The sequence below is a fragment of the Triticum urartu genome, chromosome 1A, assembly GCF_056163025.1.
Source record: "Triticum urartu cultivar PI428250 chromosome 1A, HENAU_Tu73, whole genome shotgun sequence".
In the NCBI taxonomy this organism is placed as follows: Eukaryota; Viridiplantae; Streptophyta; class Magnoliopsida; order Poales; family Poaceae; genus Triticum; species Triticum urartu.
The window spans coordinates 570,014,266-570,027,067 of NC_141873.1; the positions used below are offsets into that span (position 1 = coordinate 570,014,266).

The following is a 12,802-nucleotide window of genomic DNA, read 5'->3' on the forward strand; positions in this document are numbered from 1 at the left end:
GTGAATGCAGCTGTCTCTAATGCATAACCCCAAAACGATAGTGGTAGATCGGTAAGAGACATCATAGATTGCACTATATCCAATAAAGTACGGTTATGACGTTCGGACACACCATTACATTGTGGTGTTTCAGGTGGCATGAGTAGTGAAACTATTTCACATTGTTTTTAACTGAAGGCCAAACTCGTAACTCAAATATTTGTCTCCGCGATCAGATCGTAGAAACTTTATTTTCTTGTCACGATGATTTTCCACTTCACTCTGAAATTCTTTGAACTTTTCAAGTGTTTCAGACTTATGTTTCATCAAGTAGATATACCCATATCTGCTCAAATCATCTGTGAAGTTCAGAAAATAACGATACTTGCCGTCAGCTTTAACACTCATCGGACCGCATACATCAGTATGTATTATTTCCAATAAGTCAGGTGCTCGCTCCGGAGAACGGAGTCTTAGTCATCTTGCCCATGAGGCATGGTTCGCAAGCATCAAGTGATTCATAATCAAGTAATTCCAAAATCCCATCAGCATGGAGTTTCTTCATGCGCTTTACACCAATATGACCTAAACGGCAGTGCCACAAATAAGTTGCACTATCATTATTAACTTCGCATCTTTTGGTTTCAATATTATGAATATGTGTATCATTAAGATCGAGATCCAATGAACTATTTTCATTGGGTGTGTAACCATGTAAGGTTTTATTCATGTAAACAGAACAACAATTTATTCTCTTACTTAAATGAATAACCGTATTACAATAAACATGATCAAATCATATTCATGCTCAACGCAAACACCAAATAACACTTATTTAGGTTCAACACTAATCCCGAAATTATAGGGAGTGTGCGATGATGATCATATCAATCTTGGAACCTCTTCCAACACACATCGTCACTTCACCCTTAACTAGTCTCTGTTTATTTTGCAACTCCCGTTTCGAGTTACTAATCTTTAGCAACTGAACTAGTATCAAATACTGAGGGTTTGCTATAAACACTAGTAAAGTACACATCAATAACATGTATATCAAATATACTTATGTTCACTTTGCCATCCTTCTTATCCGCCAATCACTTGGGGTAGATCCGCTTCCAGTGACCAGTCCCTTTGCAGTAGAAGCACTTAGTCTCAGGCTTAGGACCAGACTTGGGCTTCTTCACTTGAGCAGCAACTTGCTTGCTGTTCTTCTTGAAGTTCCCCTTCTTCCCTCTGCCCTTTTCTTGAAACTAGTGATCTTGTCAACCATCAACACTTGATGTTTTTCTTGATTTCTACCTTCGTTGATTTCAGCATCACGAAGAGCTTGGGAGTTGTTTCCGTTATCCCTTGCATATTATAGTTCATCACGAAGTTCTACTAACTTGGTGATGGTGACTAGAGAATTCTGTCAATCACTATCTTATCTGGAAGATTAACTCCCCCTTGATTCAAGCGATTGTAGTACCCAGACAATCTGAGCACATGCTCACTAGTTGAGCGATTCTCCTCCATCTTTTAGCTATAGAACTTGTTGGAGATTTCATATCTCTCAACTCGGGTATTTGCTTGAAATATTAACTTCAACTCCTGGAACATCTCATATGGTCCATGACGTTCAAAACGTCTTTGAAGTCCCGATTCTAAGCCGTTAAGCATGGTGCACTTAAACTATCAATTAGTCATCATATTGAGCTAGCCAAACGTTCATAACGTCTGCATCTGCTCCTGCAATAGGTCTGTCACCTAGCGGTGCATCAAGGACATAATTCTTCTGTGCAGCAATGAGGATAAACCTCAGATCACGGATCCAATCCGCATCATTGCTACTAACATCTTTCAACACAATTTTCTCTAGGAATGCATTAAAATTCAACGGAACAACAGCACGAGCCATCTATCTACAATCAACATAAACAAGCAAGATACTATCAGGTACTAAGTTCATGATAAATTTTAAGTTCAATTTAATCATATTAAGAACTCCCACTTAGATAGACATCCCTCTAATCCTCATCACGTGATCCAAATCAACTAAACCATGTCCGATCATCACGTGAGATGGAGTAGTTTCATCGGTGAACATCATTATGTTGATCATATCTACTATATGATTCACGCTCGACCTTTCGGTCTTCGTGTTCCGAGGCCATATCTGTATATGCTTGGCTCGTCAAGTATAGCCTGAGTATTCCGCGTGTGCAACTGTTTTGCACCCGTTGTATTTGAACGTAGAGCTTATCACACCCGATCATCACGTGGTGTCTGGGCACGACGAACTTTGGCAACGGTGCATACTCAGGGAGAACATTTCTTGATAATTTAGTGAGAGATCATCTTATAATGCTACCGTCAATCAAAGCAAGATAATATGCATAAAAAGATAAACATCACATGCAATCAATATAAGTGATATGATATGGCCATCATCATCTTGTGCTTGTGATCTCCATCTCCGAAGCACCGTCATGATCACCATCGTCACCGGCGCGACACCTTGATCTCCATCGTAGCATCGTTGTCGTCTCGCCAATCTTATGCTTCCACGACTATCACTACCGTTTAGTAATAAAGTAAAGCATTACATCGCGATTGCATTGCATACAATAAAGCGACAACCATATGGCTCCTGCCAGTTGCCGATAACTCGGTTACAAAACATGATCATCTCATACAATAAAATCCAGCATCATGCCTTGACCATATCACATCACAACATGCCCTGCAAAAACAAGTTAGACGTCCTCTACTTTGTTGTTGCAAGTTTTACGTGGCTGCTACGGGCTTAAGCAAGAACCAATCTCACCTACGCATCAAAACCACAACGATAGTTTGTCAAATAGACTCCGTTTTAACCTTCGCAAGGACCGGGCGTAGCCATACTTGGTTCAACTAAAGTTGGAGAGACAGTCGCCCGCAAGCCATCTATGTGCAAAGCACGTCGAGAGAACCGGTCTCGCGTAAGCGTACGCGTAATGTTGGTCCGGGTCGTCTCGTCCAACAATGCCGCCGAACCAAAGTATGACATGCTGGTAGGCAGTATGACTTGTATCGTCCACAACTCACTTGTGTTCTACTCGTGCATATAACATCAACATAAATAACCTAGGCTCGGATGCCACTGTTGGGTTTCGTAGTAATTTCAAAAAATTTCCTACGCACACGCAAGATCATGTGATGCATAGCAACGAGGGGGAGAGTGTTGTCTACGTACCCAACGCAGACCGACTGCGGAAGCGCTGACACGACATAGAGGAAGTAGTCGTACGTCTTCACGATCCAACCGATCAAGCACCGAAACTACGGCACCTCCGAGTTCGAGCACACGTTCAGCTCGATGACGATCCCCGGACTCCGATCCAGCAAAGTGTCGGGGAAGAGTTCCGTCAGCATGACGGCGTGGTGACGATCTTGATGTACTACAGCAGCAGGGCTTCGCCTAAACTCCGCTACAGTATTATCGAGGTATATGGTGGCAGGGGGCACCGCACACGGCTAAGGAATAGATCACGTGGATCAACTTGTATGTTCTAGGGTGCCTCTACCTCAGTATATAAAGGAGCCAAGGGGGGAGAGGGGCGCCGGCCAGGGAGAGAGGCGCAGGAGGAGTCCTACTCCTTCCGGGAGTAGGACTCCCCTCCAATCCTATTCCAACTAGGATTCCCCGAGGGGGAAAGAGGGAGAAGGGTGGCCGGCCACCTCTCCTAGTCCTAATAGGACTAGGGGAAGGGGGAGGTGCGCAGCCCCCTTGGGCTGCCCTTTTCTCCTTTCCACTAAGGCCCATGAAGGCCCATATGGTTCCCGGGGGGTTCCGGTAACCTCCCGGTAATCCGGTAAAATCCCGATTTCACCCGGAACACTTCCGATATCCAAATATAGGCTTCCAATATATCAATCTTTACGTCTCGACCATTTCGAGACTCCTCGTCATGTCCGTGATCACATCCGGGACTCCGAACAACCTTCGGTACATCAAAATGCATAAACTCATAATATAACTGTCATCGTAACCTTAAGCGTACGGACCCTACGGGTTCGAGAACAATGTAGACATGACCGAGATTCGTCCCCGGTCAATAACCAATAGCGGGACCTGGATGCCCATATTGGCTCCTACATATTCTACGAAGATCTTTATCGGTCAGACCGCATAACAACATACGTTGTTCCCTTTGTCATCGGTATGTTACTTGCCCGAGATTCGATCGTCGGTATCCAATACCTAGTTCAATCTCGTTACCGGCAAGTCTCTTTACTCGTTCCGTAATACATCATCTCACAACTAACATATTAGTTGTAATGCTTGCAAGGCTTGTGTGATGTGTATTACCGAGAGGGCCCAGAGATACCTCTCCGACAACCGGAGTGACAAATCCTAATCTCGAAATACGCCAACCCAACATCTACCTTTGGAGACACCCGTAATGCTCCTTTATAATCACCCAGTTACGTTGTGACGTTTGGTAGCACCCAAAGTGTTCCTCCGGCAAACGGGAGTTGCATAATCTCATAGTCATAGGAACATGTATAAGTCATGAAGAAAAGCAATAGCAACATACTAAACGATCGGGTGCTAAGCTAATGGAATGGGTCATGTCAATCAGATCATTCAACTAATGATGTGACCTCGTTAATCAAATAACAACTCATTGTTTATGGTTAGGAAACATAACCATCTTTGATTAACGAGCTAGTCAAGTAGAGGCATACTAGTGACACTTTGTTTGTCTATGTATTCACACATGTATTATGTTTCCGGTTAATACAATTCTAGCATGAATAATAAACATTTATCATGATTATAAGGAAATAAATAATAACTTTATTATTGCCTCTAGGGCATATTTCCTTCAAAAACTAGACCTCCACTAGTAGAAAAAGGGTCAAACGTGAAGCACATTAGTGCCGGTTTGCATTAGAGCCGGCACTAATGTGTATATTAGTGCCGGTTCATGGCAGCGATCAATAGTACCGGTTCGTGGCGAACCTGTAGTACCGGTTCGTACCACGAACCGGTACTAAAGAGGCTGTGTCAGCCTGCGGTCAGGCTATGGCCCCACCATCACCATTTAGTGCCGGTTCGTACCACGAACCGGTACTAATGACGTTGTGGCAGGCTGTTTTTAGTCCCACCTCGCTCCCCTAACAAGCCTTTTACCACCTTAAATATGTTATTTCTCAAACTATCACAAACATTTGGTCTTCATTGAACTCTATGTGTAGAATTTGTGGCCGCAATATGAGTCTTCATCGGTTTATAAATCGTTGATGACTCATATTGACAATTCAGATTGTACACACAAAGATCATTGATGATCAAAGTATTTTTTATGTTATAAGATCATATTGACAATTTAGACTGTAAAGAAATATAAGATCATGATGTAAATGCTCTTATATTTTTTGCGTTCAGTATGCACCATTCAAAGCGACGCCATCAACTTTCAACCATTTCTGCCTTCATTTGCTATTTTTCATGCATTCAATGATTTGTTTTGAGAACTAAATGACCTGGAAATTGAAAAGCACTACAAATGAACTCTGAAAAAGTTGAAACTTGGCATGGTATCATCATTTCATCCACATAGCATGTGCAAGAAAGTAGAGAGGCTTACGGCTAAAACTGGATGCACTTCGTTTACAAACTGAACAATCTTTTTCGAAGTAGTCAGGTTTCTGACGAAATTAAACTCATCTGTTGCAAAGGCATTTCATTTTTTTAAACTTATTACAACTCCAGAATTTTTGTGCCTTCAGTATGCACCATTCAAAGCGACACCATCAACTTTCAACCATTTCTGCCTTCATTTGCTATTTTTCATGCATTCAATGATTTATTTTGAACTAAATGACACCAAATTTTGTGCAGGCATAGCACCACCTTTAGTACCGGTTGGTGGCTCCAACCGGTACTAAAGGGTGACCAGTACTACAGTTTCTTAAGTTGTTTTTTAGTCCCACCTCGCCAAGAGAGAGGGACTAGGAGCGGTTTATAAGCCCTGAGTGCAGAGACGATGAAGAAGAGGCTCAATGCTCACGTTGCTTAGCTTCAAGCCTTCAGGAATATGGTAGATTGCACGGAGCTACGCGCAGTGCAGTTTATACTATTCCGAAAGGCTTGAAGCAAATTAACGAAGCATTGCACCTCTTTTTTATTTTTAATAACTTATTACAACTCCGGACTTATTACACTACACGTCGGCATTTCTTTTTTTAAAACTTTGGTTATAACTCCAAACTTTGACCATCAAGTTTTGCAGAAAAGAAAAAATAGCAGAAAAGAAAAAAATTATATAAAAAAACTACTCAGAAATAAATAGAAGAAAAAATAAAGCAGAAAAGAAACTTCTTATATTTGCTATTTTTCAATCGTTCACAAAATGACCGTGAAATTGAAAATCACTACAAAATAAACTCTGAAAATGTTGAATTTTGGCAAACTAGATGAAAAACTACTCACAAATAAATATAACAGAAAAGAAAAAACTATACAAAAAAACTACGAAGAAATAAATAGAAGAAACATAAAAGAAAAAAATATAAAAAAAATTGGGGCGCTGCCCTGTGGGCCTGCTACGCCACAGGCGTGCAATTACAGGCCCTAAAGGCCCAGCAGACTCACAGGGCAGCGCGCAGAAATTAGGCCCACAAGCCTGCTATATAGAGGAGTTCAAAGAGGCAGCCGCGGCTGGGCTTATAAACCAGTGCGGCTGCCCTTCGCCCGGCGAGGTGGGACTAAACTTTGCGAACTGCGGGGTGGCAACGCAAGGCCTTTAGTACCGGTTGGTGGCTCCAATCGGTACTAAAGACCACCCTTTAGTACCGGTTGGTGGCCTGGCCAAAGTTGGCCTTTAGTACCGGTTGGTGGCTCCAACCGGTACTAAAGGCCTCTCCTATATATATATCACTTACGAAAATTTCAGTTACATCTTCCCACTTCTTCGCGTCTCCAACCTCTTGCGCGCCGCTCCCGTCGTCGCCGCCCGTCGCCCGTCGTCGTCGTTGTCGTCCCCGCCGCCGCCCCGAACGCCGCGCGCCGCCGTCCGTCGTCGTCCCGCGCCGCGGTCCCGTATACGTATGTATCTCGCTCTCCTCGCGTACCCGCCGCGCCGCGCGCCGTCCGTCGTCTCGTCGCGCGCACCCGGCCGGCCGGCCCGTACGCCGACGCCCCCGCCCCGTACGCCGGCGCCCCCGCTCGTACGTATGGGGCGGCGGCGTACGGGGCCGCACACACACACACACATACCACACACGCATACACACACACACATACGTACACACATAATATACGTATATATACACACACATACACACACACACACACACACATTTTTTTACTTATTTTCTGTTTTTTAGAAAAGTTAATTAGATGATCAAATGTTAGATTAATGTCGAATGTAAGATGAATTAGCTAGCTAGATAGAAAAATTGTCGAACTAGAGATTAGAACTATAGTTGAATAATTAATATAACTAGTTTATTTTTAGTTAGAAAATTGTCGAACTAGTTTATTTAGGTATATGAGATTTGAACTAGTTCAATAATTAATACAACTAGTTTATTTTTAGTAAGAAAATTTAGGTATCTGAGATTTGATGATCTAATTAAAATATTATTTATTAATGAGTTTTTCTGTTTATTTAATTTTTTATATATTTTGAGTTTATATAAATGTTAGATTAATGTTGAATGTTAGATGAATTAGATAAAAAAGTTAAATATATAGTAATGTCAATTGTTAGAGATGAATATAGTTAGATATATTAATGTCAAATGTTAGATGAATATATATTTGGCTAGATATAGGTGTTTAATGTTTCACCTATATGAACATAGGAAATGTCATCTGACGACGAAAAAGATTTCATTATGTGCGAACACTGTGAAGACCAGCGCGGCCTGTGCGATAAAAATGTCCTTGTTGATGGTAGGCGCTTCAGCATCAAGCTGGATGAGACATTCGAAGTTGATACAGTAAGTCACTTTGTCAATTATTATTTGAATGCAAAACTTATGCTTCATTTGCTTCAACTTATAATTTTAAATTTTCACTATTCTACTAGCGCATCTCCTGCCATGCAAGAATTTTTGTCTTAGATAAGATAGGTTTTAGTGCTATAGATGGTATGGAGGTAAAGAGAGTTTACTTGAAGACGGAGCATGGGTATACTTTCAACGTCAAATTATATAATGGAGACACATACACCCATTTTGAATGCAAAACTTGGCAAGCACTATGCAAGGCTTATGCATTTGAGCCTGATATGGTTATCACCTTTGATATTCGTCCGGAAGATGATACTGAAGGTAATATAGACATCTGGGTCGATGTGCAAACGCCTCCAGTTCTACCATTTGGTGAGTTTTTCTCAATCATGCATGCATATGTTTATGTCTTTGATACAGTTTATTCAAAAATAGTTGACAACTAATTTGTATTGTCAGCTTATTTCGGTTCAAGCAAACATGTCCGGCGCTTGGTAGACAGGACCTACTACTGCCCCGGGGCTCAACTAAACTGCGAGGAGATAAGTCATTATGTTTCATGGCTTGAGGATCTTAATACTGTCAAGACAATTTTTTTTCCTGAACTTAGAAATGTTAGTACTCAAAACGTGCGACCAATGGTGATCGTATTGAACTACGGTCACATCTATAATCGAAAGATGGTAAGATTTTAAATATTTGTCCTTAATTAGTGCATCTTTTGCATACATTATTTTTGAAGCTAAACTTTCATTGCTTAGTATATTAATTACTATACGATGTTCTTCAATAAGGACTTTCGATGACAGTTGTGCCTCAGTGGATCAAGACAAAAGGTCGCATGTCAATGGTTAGCTTAAGACCAAGATTTCCTACATTGCACATGAGTGCATTCAGGATTTCTGAAAGCGAAGAATGCTTAATAGTGAAAGATTGAAGAAAAATTGTTAACGATCGCAGAGAAGTACTAGGGGGCAGCAAGGAGAAGCGCAACCCAAGATTAGGAGACAGATTCATCTGCATGCTCCAGTATGATGAATCAGGAGAGCTATACATGTTCTATGCTATTCTACCTGAGAGGGAGTAGCAGGATCAGTAGCTACTAGTTCATGCTCTTAATTAGTACTTGTCTCATGTCCGTGTCCTGAACTTCGATGTTGGTGATGATTATGTTGAACTTGATGATATCTTTGCTTCTGTTACAAAGTGAATGTTTCCTTTTTAAGCTAGCCAGCGTTGATGATCATTAGATAGCTAGCGGTAATGACTATGATGATTAAATAGTGGTAATTAGACGACTATGATGATTTTTAGCTAGCTAGAGTTTATTTATTTATTAATATGCGATGATGATGATGATGATGATGACGACGACTACAACTCATTATAACGTAAAACAATCCTAAATTAAATTGATAACACAAATTTAATTGAAAAATACAAAATAAAACAAAACTCACAATCATTTAGTACCGGTTGGTGTTACCAACCGGTACTAAAGGGCTCCCGGCCCCCGGAGCTGGCTCGTGCCACGTGGTTTCCCTTTAGCACCGGTTCGTGCTGAACCGGTACTAAAGGGGGGCGGGCCTTTAGTGCCCACACTTTAGTGCCGGTTTCTAAACCGGCACTAAAAGGCCTTACGAACTGGTGCTATTGCCCGGTTCTGCACTAGTGCTCTGTAGTACATTAATGCAAATTTTTGGGTTTGCAATCAGCTGAAAAGTATTTCGGGCCAGCAGAGCCTACCAACATCGAGCTATATCATGCATAGAACTCTCCATTCAGTCACAGCTATCGTTGACTTGAAGAGAATAGCCACGGGAAGCATTTTAACGGCCGCACCGGCGTTTCCAGCAAAAACTGTGACCGCCGCAACCTCATGTCGTACACGTTACAGTAGAAGAACTCGGACACCCCAGCCCATTAAATCATCCTTTTGGTCCTATTTTCTTCGATTCCATCACTTATTCCCCTTGCTTTGAATCCACATCCTTCTCCTCCACCGTCGTTGTTGTGTCTCTCCGGCCGCCACACAGGCATTGCCAGACCTCCGCAACCAGCACCGACATGCCCGCTCATCTTTTGCGATGGCGTCGTCCAGCCAAGACTCGTCCGTAGCCAGGTACACTCATCCTCCCCAGTCCATGGCGGACACCACACCCGACAGGTGTTCGGTCAAATGCCATTGAGCTAATTTTCAAACGCCATATCGTTCTTTCAGAGTACGAAAGATGACGGGGTACTCGACCATGGAGGATGAGTTGTTGTGTGGTGCGTGGTTGACTGTATCCGCGGACTTCGTAGGCAGGAGCAGAGAGGGGATCTATTGGCAACACGTGCATGATTCGTTTCACGGTGAAAACACATTGCGTCCTACGACATGCACATCATCATCAACGCAATGTGATGTCGTTATCGTAACGATGGTACGCCATCCAGACCTCCATCACCAAGTTTTGTGATGCGGTTGGTTGGCTGGAGGCAAGATGGCCATTGCGCGTGGTAGATGAGTAGATCATAAGTTTTGCTTCTTATTGCTCAATTTTTTGAGTGAATCGTTCACTCAATGCTAGTCTACACATTATCTAGTCCGCACGTGCTGCTGTGATGCACAATGTGTCGGAGGGACGACCATTTACACACATACACTGTTGGGGGAAGCTGAAGAGACATTATGTGTGGGACGAGACGATCCGTCCATGAAAAACTTGTTGGACATCCGGTTGATCTCGCTAAATTCGAACTATTGTTGTACTAGATTTATTTGCATATTATGTATGGATGATTTGTGCTATTTTTTATCTGAACTTTGATAAAACCCGTCATATTTGCATGAATTTCAGTCGGTTAGTTGGAACAATGCGTGAAATGTAATCGGACATATGCGAACAGTTTGGGATGGTCGGCTTCCGTATCCGTGTCCATGGATTGCCCCCTGTTCGCGGACGGATGCCAGAGCGAATTTGCAGATCGGCATAGGAGATGCCCTTACAAAATAATCTAAACAAGTATTTCAGACCAGCAGAAAGTCTACAAACATCGAGCTAGATCTCATACATAGAACTCTCCATTCAGTCGAGTCGCAGCTATCCCTCGTTGGAGTTACCAGGGTCAACATAGCACAAGTTTGAGCCACAAAAATTAGGAGAAGATGATCATACCTTGATCCAATGGTGCAACCATCTTCCCTCCTTAGTCCTTCACCACCTAGAGATTGACCTGCTGTGTGTTTGGTTTGGTCCTTCTTGATGCTTCAGTTCTTGAGCTTGATCGGTAGCCTTAGCTTCAGTGTTTGGTCCTTCACCACCGGGAAGCCTTTTAACGGCCGCACGGGGAAGAAGGGGCTCTCAACATCCGACCATCGTACTACGAGTTATCTTCTGCTTGGAAAGGCATACGCAAGCTATTTGACATATGTTAGCTGTATAAATTCAAATAATTCAAAATTTTCTGGCGATATTTGATTTTTTCGCTAGGTAACGGAAGGGCCGGTTTTTGACCGGTTTCCGAAAATCTTGGCCAAGAAAAAAAAACCTGTCGTCCTCCGTGAAGAAAATACGGTCCCGGTGTAGTCGGTCCTGCTCGCCGGCGGCGGTAACATGAACAGCTCGGGAGCACCATGGCCCGACGAACAGCAGCCGGTCGTCGCCCACGCTCCTCAGACTCGCCCATCGCGACCGTGCCAAGTCCGCCTCGAACACCTTAAACTTTGTCTTCATCTGCAGCTCGAGCCCATTCCACAGTACAACCGCCGAGTCGCTCCAACACTCCCTGCTTCGCCTTGTTCTCAGGATCCTCTCTGCAAACCAACAACAACGTGCCGCTGGATTCTAGCAGGTATCGCGGCGAGTCGTCGAGGACACCACGGGAGCTACCCATGAGGTGCTCGACCCGTGACACGGTGGGATTGCTGGTGCGCCTGTCCGTGCCGATGGAGACAGAGAAGAGCCCGTCCCGGCTGTCGAGGGCGAGGAGCTTTCCCTCGCATGAGAGTATGAGACAATGTCTTGGAGGTGGCGAAGCTCGTCGGGTGTGGTCAACCGCCACGAGGACGCCCCTGGCCGGCACAAGGCAAGCTTGCTATATATACGTCCATGCCTCGTTATTCATCAACGATCGCGGCGACGAGGTCGTGGGACGGTGGGAGCACACCACGAGCTTCAGCATGTTCGGCACTGGCTGGTCGTTCGCGACAAGGAGAGGCACGTTGGGGGCGCATGCGTTGGAGAGGCCGGGGAGCAGGATGGTGGTGGACATGAAGAAGGGGCTGACCAGTGTGTAGGCGCCGTCGAAGCGCTCGCCGCAGGAGCTCTGCGCGTGCGGCAGCTGCCGGTGGCGGTCGAGGTGGAGCGGCAGCGGCCGGAAGGCGGAGCCGGCCAGGCTGTAGAATGTCCGGTCAGGCAAGGCGAGCCACGGGTAGTGCGGGGGCGGAGAGGTCTGCCGCGCAGAGGCGCGCCACTGTTTGCAGACGGCGGCGAAGCGGACCCGGTCGGCATGGCAAGGCAGGCGGCGGAGCACGACGCCCGCGAGCTCGGTGGGGATGCTCGACCAGCAACTTGGTGCGCGGCGTGCTACCGACGACATATCGGATCGACCAACGAGATAGCCTGCGGCGTGTGTGCCTCTGTAGGTCCATGATCCATGCCGTGGGCGCCGTATGTATATACGCGGTTGGCACGGCACGAGAGTCCGAGACTGTCTCGAAAACACTTTCCTGTTTTTTCTGAACCAGTTGAGAAGTTTCCCACGCTGCGACGCGTAAGGAGCCAAATACTTCTATTTTCTTAGGCAGCTTTTGTTTTGGAAAAAGATTGAAATCACCCGGCTGATCACG

The 12,802-nt window shown here is 44.3% G+C and overlaps 1 pseudogene; it reads right to left on the bottom strand.

Annotated features, from left to right (window-relative positions):
• Positions 1 to 10,761: 10,761 nt before the first annotated feature.
• LOC125533155 (uncharacterized) lies at positions 10,762 to 12,585 on the bottom strand (annotated as a pseudogene).
• Between the last annotated feature and the right edge of the window lie 217 nt (positions 12,586 to 12,802).